This window comes from Hirundo rustica, chromosome W (assembly GCF_015227805.2).
Source record: "Hirundo rustica isolate bHirRus1 chromosome W, bHirRus1.pri.v3, whole genome shotgun sequence".
In the NCBI taxonomy this organism is placed as follows: domain Eukaryota; kingdom Metazoa; phylum Chordata; class Aves; order Passeriformes; family Hirundinidae; genus Hirundo; species Hirundo rustica.
The window spans coordinates 13,421,706-13,431,792 of NC_053487.1; positions in this window are offsets into that span (position 1 = coordinate 13,421,706).

Consider the following 10,087-nt stretch of genomic DNA (forward strand, 5'->3'; position numbering starts at 1 on the left):
TGTTATTGGGGACACAGCACACACACCCTTTGAGGTGGAGGTAGCTCCCATGACCATTAAGGGAAAGATAACAGGCCTCACACTGTTGGCACGCTGCATGCACCCACCATTCTACCTAGTAGAGGGGCAAGTTCTTGCCCAGGCCATTCCTGTTCCGGCTGAGGTCCTAGCGGATGGAAAATCACCGGAAGTCTACTGGGCGGAGGTGGTGGGGGAGAACAAACCTTCTCTGGCATGTAACTTAACCCGTGGGTCAGACCGCCTCATTGTGGAGGGGGTGCTCAACTCCGGCGCAGACGTTACCGTTATACCTGAGAGCATGTAGCCATCACATTGGGAGTTGCAACCTGTGGCAGGCAAACTTCAGGGCATAGGAGGAATCACAATGGCAAAAATCTCAAAAAACATAGTGCAAATTGAGGGACCTGACGGGAAATTGGCAAATGTCCGTCCATTCGTTGCTGATTATAAGGCTCCCTTATGGGGGAGAGACACCATGTCACAGTGGGGAGTCCAACTGGTCATTCCTAAGACACCCCAGGATTTTTGGAAATAGCCACTGTGGAGCGCCCTACCCACAAACTAAAGTGGTTGGACAATACCCCAAGATGGGTAGCACAGTGGCCATTGAGTAAAGAGAAGCTCAAGGCACTTGAGGAGCTTGTGGAGGAGCAGGTGGCTCAAGGTCACCTAGAAGAGACAACAAGCCCCTGGAATTTCCCAGTCTTTGTAATAAAGAAACCGGGAAAGGACAGATGGAGGTTGCTTCATGACCTCCGAGAAATAAACAAAATTATAGAAGACATGGGACCACTCCAACCAGGGATGCCTTCTCCAACAATGCTCCCTCGAGACTGGCAATTGGCTGTTTTAGATATCAAAGATTGTTTCTTCCAAATTCCTCTACACCCAGAAGATGCCCCACGGTTTGCATTCTCGGTTCCTACCATTAATCGAGAAGCCCCAATGAAGAGATATCACTGGAAAGTACTTCCCCAAGGTCTGAAATCTAGTCCTTTCATATGCCAACAGTACGTAGCCTCACTACTGTCACCAGTACGTGCCAAGAGAAAGGATGCCATCATCCTTCACTACATGGATGATCTACTTGTGTGTGCCCCCAATGACTCTATACTCCAACACACGCTTGACCTAGTGGTTAAGGTTTTAACCTCTGCTGGATTTCAATTGCAGGAAGATAAAGTTCAAAGGATGCCACCTTGGAAGTACCTGGGTCTACAAATAGCTGCAAGGACCATTGTTCCGCAGAAATTGGAAATTGAGTGTAATCCCAAAACCTTAGCAGATCTCCACTCTTTGTGTGGGTCTTTGAATTGGGTAAGACCTTGGCTAGGCCTCACAAATGAAGATTTAGACCCTCTCTTCAATTTATTGAAGGGGGAGAGGGAGCTGGTTTCTCCCAGGGAACTGACCCCAGAGGCAAAGACAGCAATCGAAAAGGTACAGAAGGCCTTATCAGAGAGGCAGGCTCATCGATGTGAGCCAAACATACCTTTCCAATTCATTGTTCTAGGAAAGCTGCCACATTTGCATGGTTTGATTTTTCAATGGATCGAGGGGCAGAGAGATTCACTCTTGATCATAGAGTGGGTCTTCCTCTCTCACCAAAGATCCAAGACCATCACTGAGCCACAAGAGTTGATAGCTCAACTGATTCAGAAGGCAAGGGTGAGATTGTGTGAGCTGGCTGGTTGTGACTTTACATGTATTCACCTTCCGGTCAAGCTTTCTAAGGAGGGAAGGAACCCTCCCAAGAGATTGACCAAAGAGATGTTTGAGCATTTGCTCCAGAGCAATGCCAGTCTCCAATTGTCTCTGGACAGCTACAGGGGACAAATATCAGTCCATGCCCCGTCTCACAAGTTGCTCAATGAGGAATTCCACCTCATTCCTCGTGAGAAGAGGAGTCGGAGACCACTCAAGGCTCTCACAGTGTTCACGGACACATCCGGGGCTTCCCACAAGTCGGTGATGACTTGGAGAAATCCTCAGACTCAGCATTGGGAAGCTGATGTGGAGTTTGTGGAGGGATCCCCCCAAGTGGCTGAACTAGCTGCAGTGGTAAGAGCCTTTGAGAAGTTCTCGGAACCAATTAATTTGGTAACAGACTCTGCTTACGTGGCGGGGGTAGTGTCCAGAGCAGAGCAGGCTGTGCTCAAAGAAATTGACAATGAGCATCTCTTCAGATTGCTTTCAAAGCTAATTTATTTAATTTCTCATCGAGAACATCCGTTCTATGTGATGCATGTAAGATCACACACGGATTTGCCAGGTGAAATTGCAGAGGGGAATCGTCAGGCAGATTCCCTTGCTGCACCTGTTGAAAATGCACGTCTCCCTGATATCTTCCAACAGGCAAAGCTGAGTCACCAACAATACCATCAGAATGTGCCAGGCCTGATCCGTCAGTTCCAGCTAACACGGAGCCAGGCTCAAGCCATTGTGGCCACCTGTCCCAACTGCCAGGTCCAAGCGATGCCATCGATGGGTATGGGAGTTAACCCCCGGGGCCTTGGCAGTTGTGAGGTATGGCAGACAGACATCACGCACATTCCTAGTTTTGGACACCTCAAATATGTTCATGTAAGCATTGACACACATTCAGGTGCAGTGTATGCCTCTGCCCATGCAGGGGAAAAGACTGAACATGCCAAGAAACACCTAGTGCAAGCTTTTTCAGTGTTGGGGATTCCAAAAGAAATCAAAACTGATAACGGCCCAGTGTACACGTCCAAGGGGTTCCTGGAGTTTCTCCAGCAGTGGGGAGTGGAACATAAAACTGGCATCCCTCACTCCCCCACAGGTCAAGCTGTGGTTGAGAGAGCACATCAGACGCTCAAACAGGTCCTGGCTAGACAGAGTAGTACGACTGTGTGGATGTCTCCACATGAGAAACTCTGCAAAGCCATGTTTACCATCAATTTTCTGAACTGTTCATTTGAAAACATGAGTCCACCAGTGGTACGCCATTTTAACAGTGGCAATCAGTTCAAATTGTCTCAGTGTCCACCAGTCATGATTAGGGATCCAGAAACTTGGGAAACCAAAGGTCCCTATGAGCTCGTGACCTGGGGTCGTGGCTATGCGTGTGTGGCCACTCCCTCAGGCCCGCGGTGGATTCCCCAGAAGTGGGTGAAACCTTTTGTCCCTAAAAATCCAGCTCCAGCAGAAGGGGATAAGAGGCAAGTAGCCGTTGCATCCAAAAGAAGACGCCGCCGGATGGAAGAAAAAGAATCTTCCTAGATGTGGACTCCTTCCGGCAGAAACAGAAACTTTTAACGTGTTTTAAAAATGTTTGTTTTTCTTTTTAGAGAAAGCCTACCTCACACTCAACCCTGTGATGAACCCCATACAAGTTGTCATCTTGTTGTTGCTGAACAGTCTGGCAGCTGCATGGATCATCCCTCAGCCGTGTCAAAATGTCTGGGTGACCCTGGCACAGACACTTCAGCAGGAAAACATATGTTTGTCCACTGCATCAACAGAGAATCCTATGTCCACCTGTCTGGTAGGAATTCCATTACAGGCTGGAGAATTTCCAGCAGGATTAGACACACATAGGTCCAACGAAATTCCAGAGCCTAACACCTTCCGACCATACAAGGGTCATCAGCAGAAATCTGGGATGACCGTGAACCCCTTAGAGGAGTGGTTGCCAAGTTTGCCCAAGGTATCTCAAGAACCCCAAGAATTAGAGTTATTGGGTTCCTCCCTTGCATCATTCTGCATACATTTTTCTATCTACCCAAAACCTCCTAACATTAATGAATACCACAATATAAAACAGTATCGTGAGGAGTTTTCTGCAAAAAGATGGTGTCATCAGATAAGCCATATCGAGGCAGAAAACCCATCTCACTCAAGACCCAGAAGCCTCCCCAAGGGATTGTTCTTGGTTTGTGGGGATCGGGCATGGGCAGGAATTCCGTCTCAGCTTTTAGGAGGGCCATGTACCATAGGGCGGTTTTCCGTATTGACACCCAACCAAACTTTAATTGGTGAATGGACTCATAAAAACAAATCGGCAAACAAAATTCAAAAGAGAAGTGCTGACCAATTGGATCCAAATTGTAATTCAGAAATTTTTCATTGGGCCAAGTCAAAAAGAGTCGCTGTGTCCCTGTTCCTTCCGTGGGTCGCAGCAGCTAAAGCTCTAGGTGAATTGGGCCATCTAGAGTGCTGGGTAGTCAAACAGGCAAATTTAACGTCCACCGCCATCAGCTCTCTCCTAGAAGATGAGGAAATTACCAGACAGGCCACTCTCCAGAACCGTGCTGCTATAGATTATCTCTTGTTACTTCATGGACATGAATGCCAGGAATTTGAAGGACTGTGTTGCCTAAACCTGACCTCGAAGGCTCCAAACATCCATGCTGCCGTTCGAAGCACGAACAGCTTGATTGGACAAGTGAAGCAAGAATCTGAGGACTGGATCAAAGAACTGTGCAAAGGCTGGGGACTTACAGGGTGGTGGACTTCTATAGTTAAAACAATTTTGTTATTTCTTGTTATTCTTTTCCTTGTAACAATAGCGTTCGGGATACTACGCTGTTTGATTTTCAAGGCTATCAATAGTCTCATACCTTCTACCTCAGAAGTCAACCACATAGAGTTGGCTAACCTAAAGCAGGTTGGCTCCCCCACCAATTGTAATTGGTGGGAAAACCCACATTCCGTGTAACCTAATGTTCTTCTTCTAATGATCTTAAACAAAAAAGGGGGAGATGTTGTGTTCCTCTGAGGAATGGTTTTTCCTCTCAGAGTCCCCCTTAAACCTGTGCTATGTATTTCAACCCTTTTTCCCTATCATACCTACTCCTGACCCTATTGGCTCAGGGCCAATATCTTTCCTTGGCCCAAAACTACATAAACCCCTGTTTCTTCCTGGTTCTCTCTCGCTCTCCTCGGCCTCCTGGAACATCACATCGAGAATAAAGCTTGGACGGAAGCTGGGGGTGAGAGCCACTCTTTTGAAATCTCTATTCTGTCTCTCTGAAATATATTTCCCTAAAACCCCTGAATAACTGAGCTAGCGAGAGCCGGGGGGTGGCTAGAGGGAAGTATATTTTCAAACTCCCCCGCTTCAAGGTCACTCCGAGGAGCAGAGTTTTCCTGGGGAAAAACAAACCGGGCTTCCCCTCCCCTTTGCACCCAAGAGACGATTGGGAGATACACAGTCACCCTAGGACAGGGATACAACTGGGGAGGAGGAGAGGGGAGGATAGTATAATTTGGGAAACCAATAGGGTTATTCTGTGGGAGGGATTGTGTTACAGAGTCCAGTGGGGTCTCAAAGGATACATAACAGACATAGAACTTTCTGGATAAAAGGGATAGGTTTTACAGTAACTGACAGGGAGTTTCGGCAGGGTTTAGATGATGGACAAGGAAGGTGCTGGAACAAAGGGTATGGAATAACTATATAGGGAGCAAAAGGGAGTATACAAATCCTGGGGTAAACCATTAACACAGGTGTGGTGGTGCAAAAGTTTTTCTATTAGATTTTTAAGTGTTTTATATAATTAATTTACAGGTTTTTATAAGAAGTTTTGAAAAATGGTTTGTTCCCCGTACCCCCGTTCTTCCCAATGGTTCTTACCCCTTATGTTTGTTATATATTGCTGTCAATCCCCTCTCTCTCTCTCTCTCTCTCTCTCTCTCTCTCTCTCTGTCCTTGGGCGCCCTGTCTGTCACTTCGGGACCCTTCCCCGGATTCTGGAAAGTTCCAGGGAAGGTGTCAAGTGATAGGCTGGTGCCTGGGAAATCCTCTTTCCCCCATCGTGGAGTAGTCCCCCTGTTGGATGTTCACACCCCTAGTTCCACCCTGAGTTAACCTGGTTGGTTAATCTGTTGTTACCACCTCTTGGTCCTCCCCCATTTAAAAGTAACTGCACAACCATTGTTCAGGTCTCTCCTGAGCAGCAGTGGTCAGGTGTGGAGCTCCTGTTTGGTCTCCCCCTCAATAAAACCCTGTTAACCCTGCTCAGAGAGTCGCCTTTCTATCCATCGCTGTGGTTGTGACTACCATCAAGTCCGTCGCAGGGTGTGGGGAACTAAGATCCCACAGGGAGGAGGGAGGTAGTCGAACTAGCGACTCTGACCTAAAGCGCGTGTGCTGTGGTGTGGGACTGAGTTAGCCCGTGGGCTGGTGCTTCCACACGCACAGTAGACACCGCAACACACAGGAAATATAGGGAAAGCAAGAATAAACCATTCCAGCAGAATACAACACCCATAGGGCAGATAGGATATTAAGTTGTTCCTGGGAAATGGCTCCCCCTATGATCTAGATCCAACTTCTTACCAAAGCTCAAAGGCTTGGGTGCAGCTGTTGTTGAATTCACCTCAGAGGTGTCCTGATCGCTGACCTGCAGGTTTCAGGGTGACAGATTCCAGGGCCCTTGGAGATCTGTCAGTCTGGGACAAATTTGAGATTAGCTACTCTGGCCAGAAGTGTTCCTTTTATCTTCTCCGGAGCTGACTGTCTGGCTTCTTGCCTTCAGAGGGCTTGCGGTGTTCACTGCGTGCAGAAGGCTTGCTGTGCCCCTTTTGGTGCCCCTTTTTGGGGTCCACCCAGGGACGCCAGTTCTCAAGTGTTAGTCTTTCGAGATTATGGTGGTCTTAAAGTCCTTTGCCTTCTGAAAAGCCCTGTCAGATGCAAGAAAGAGACAGAGTCTTCAAGTTCTGATTTGTTTATTATTTCTTATCTTACAATTCTTTCTGTGCCCAGCCAAGGTCTGTGCAGCTGCTCGGGCATCAGGCAAAAGGTTCCTTCCGCTGGGAGGTCGTTGTCTCTTATACTAATTATTATGTGTTCTTTATTTATAGTTACTTGCCAATACCTACTACCTATACTAAACAGGTCATCTCTACTCTGACCCAATCTCCTTAAATTACTTTGTGCCACTGTCACCACAGAAAATGGAGTGAGTGAAGAAGAAGAAGCAAGAGACAACACCCAAAGTCCTCCATCTCGCTCCCATACACTTCTATACTAAAGAACCCAAAACTATGATTTTTCACCCTGTGATAAACTAAACTACTATCTTTCACACTCTTGTGGCCTGTAATTCATCTCTCAGTGTTGGAAGCCTTTCCCATGGATTGGGATCAAAGCCAGTGTCTTCCTGGGCTCTGTGCCAGGGTCTCAGACCCCCCTGTCCAGGTCTCAGACTTCTCTGCCCAGGTCTCTGACCTTCCAGGGCGACTAAAGGAGTGCCCTGGACTCTGACAAGTAGTTCCACATATTGTTGATCCTTTACCTCCAAAATAGTCTCTCCATTCTTAAATATAATCTTTGTTTCCATCTGCTCCAACAAGTCTCTACCCAAAAGTGCACTCAGGGCATTGGGCATATATAAAAACTTAGGAATTCCCCATTGTTTCCCAAGTTTATATTTTAATGGTTTGCAAAAATATGCTCTTTCAGATTGGCCAGTTGCCCCCTTTATCATAACATAATCATCTGTCACAGGCATTAAAGCTTTATTTAACACTGAGTATGTTGCTCCCGTGTCTACCAAAAATTCCATTTCTTTTTTTTTTTTTTGTCCCCTAACTTGATTATAACCAGAGGGTCTGTTAGGGAAAGACTCTCCAGTCCCCTTCAATCTTCTTTGACCTGTGCAACCACCTCTTTTCTTTTTCTGTCTCCTCTCTGACTATCGCCTTTTCTTTGTTCTGGGCACTGTTTTTTCCAGTGACCGATTATCTTGCAAAATGCACATTGATCTTTCCCCAACTGGGGTGGACCTTGCTTTGGTGGTCCTTGTCCACGTCTCCCTTTTTCCTCTTCTGTTACTACTGCTAATAATTTTCTCATTCCTTGTTTATATCTTTCCTCTTGATTGCTGAAAATCCTCCATGCCTCATCTAATAAAGTTTCTAAATTTTGCCCCATTGGCCCTTGATTCTTCTGAAGTTTGCACCTAATGTCCCCTGTCAGTTGTCCTAAAAATAAATTCACCAATTGCTGTATCCCTTCTTCAGACTCAAGATCTAAAGATGTGTAGTGACACATTGCATCCCGCAAATGATTTAAGAATTCAGAAGGTGTCTCGGAGGGACTTTGTTTAATTGTATATAGGACTGACCAGTTTATGGTTTTAGGAATTGCCCTTTCTACTCCTTTTACTATAAGGTCTTGATAGTCCTCCAATTTCCCCAAATTCTCTGGTTTATTTGGATCCGATCGTGGATCCTGAAGAGGGAAAAATTCCTTAACATCATTTTGTGTTACTCTACAAATGTTCTCTGATAAGTCCCCCACTGTTTTCAAAACTAACTGCTTTTCTGTTTCAGTTAAAGCATCCAACAATAACTGAATATCAGCCTAGTCTTCATTATGTTGTTTAATCATATATCTTTTAGCCATGCCTATTGGGTCATTTCGATAGCTCTTGGCAACTCTTTCCCATGCCTTTAAATCAGTTGTGGAAAAGGGGATTTTAACTAACATTCTACTTCCCCCCAGTCCAATTGTAGCAATGTGTCTCTTAGGAGTGGAACTGAAGCCTAGATTCCAATAAGCCTCTCCAGTGGAAAAGCCGCTTGGGGGAAATTCATGCAAAGCAGTCAAGCTCACACATCCACACATGCTACGAGGCTAGCTCAGAAAGTAGAGGCAGAAGGGCCTTTTGTACGATAAAGTTCCAGCGAGGTTTATTTCAAGCGCTGAAGGGTATCAAGAACAAAAAGACCAGGCCATGTGCTGTGTACCAGCTTTAGTATGGGGTATAGCAGCCAATGACCTGGTGGCATGGGGGCAGTACAAGGGGCAGGCAAGGTCAGTGACCTATAGGGAAGACGGGGCCAGTCACCGGGGTCCCACAACCAAAGGATTATCAGGGAAACGAGAGACCATGAGAATTTGGGCACCAGAGAGAACGAGACTGGGGTAGTGTTGCAGAGTGTCACAAGGCATTATGGGGAAGTTTTATCTTTCAGTCTAGGTGGGAGTCTCTATGGTAAATCCTTCCAAGGCCAGACCCTGGGTAATACCCCAAGTGGCTCCAGGGATTCCACATCCTACTGCCTCCCGTAAAGGTACTTGTATTATTTCTCTTGTTTTCTTTCTAGTCCGGGATGCTATAGGACCATGTGAGGAAGGCTCCTCATCTTCACTATCACTATTAGGCAATGGGGGATATAACACTAGTGATTTCATTTGTTTATGTGATTCAGGAGTAAGTGGAGGAGCAGACGGCTCATCTTGTTTCTTTTCTAAGGGAGCTGGAGTAGGGCTTGGAGTTAGCAATCCCTTTAAATCTGCTTCTTCCCTTGTTCCCTCTTGTCTTTCAGGGGGTGGCCTAAACAGGTCCACTAATTCCTGCTCTTGTGCCTCTGTCTGATAAACCTTTTCAGGATGGGTACAGTGCTGGTTTATTGAGCACATACTGCAGCATTGCTTAGGTTTCTCTCTATTAGCTTTACTGTCCTTCTCAAGGGCCAATACTAAAGGATCAGAGGAAGGTCTAATTCCACAATCTCTCTGCCACTCAGGATGATTCTGGAGAGAGAAAAACATGTCTGTATATGTTATTTCTTCCCATTTTTGTTCCCTTCTTAGAAATACCATCAGCTGCAATAAGGTTTCATAGTCTAAAGTTCCAGCTGGTGGCCATCTGACACCTTCCTCCAACCTATAAAGTGGCCACTATTTTGTGCAGAACTTAACAAGGGCCCTTTTATTTTCTGTACCTCCATAACGGACCAATTCCTTCCAGTGTGCCAGGATACATCCTAAATGACTAGCTTTAGAGATCTCTTTGCTCTGGTTAGTTCCCACTGCTTCTTCTCCCAATGCCTCTTTACCTTATCCCAACTCTTTACTTTAATTTGAAAGTCTTGGGATATAAAAATAGGCTGAGCACACTTGGTCCTGTGTCAAAGTCTGATTCAGTGGTGAAGGTGCCGTGACCTTCTTCGCTAGAAGCATCTTTAAAAAGACACCTAGATCGACGGAGGCACAGGCACTCTCAGGCACACAGTTATTTGCTCTTTGTGCACCCTTAGGTGATGAGTGATCAGCTATTTGGTGCACTCTCAAGGGCAAAGTGATTCTCTG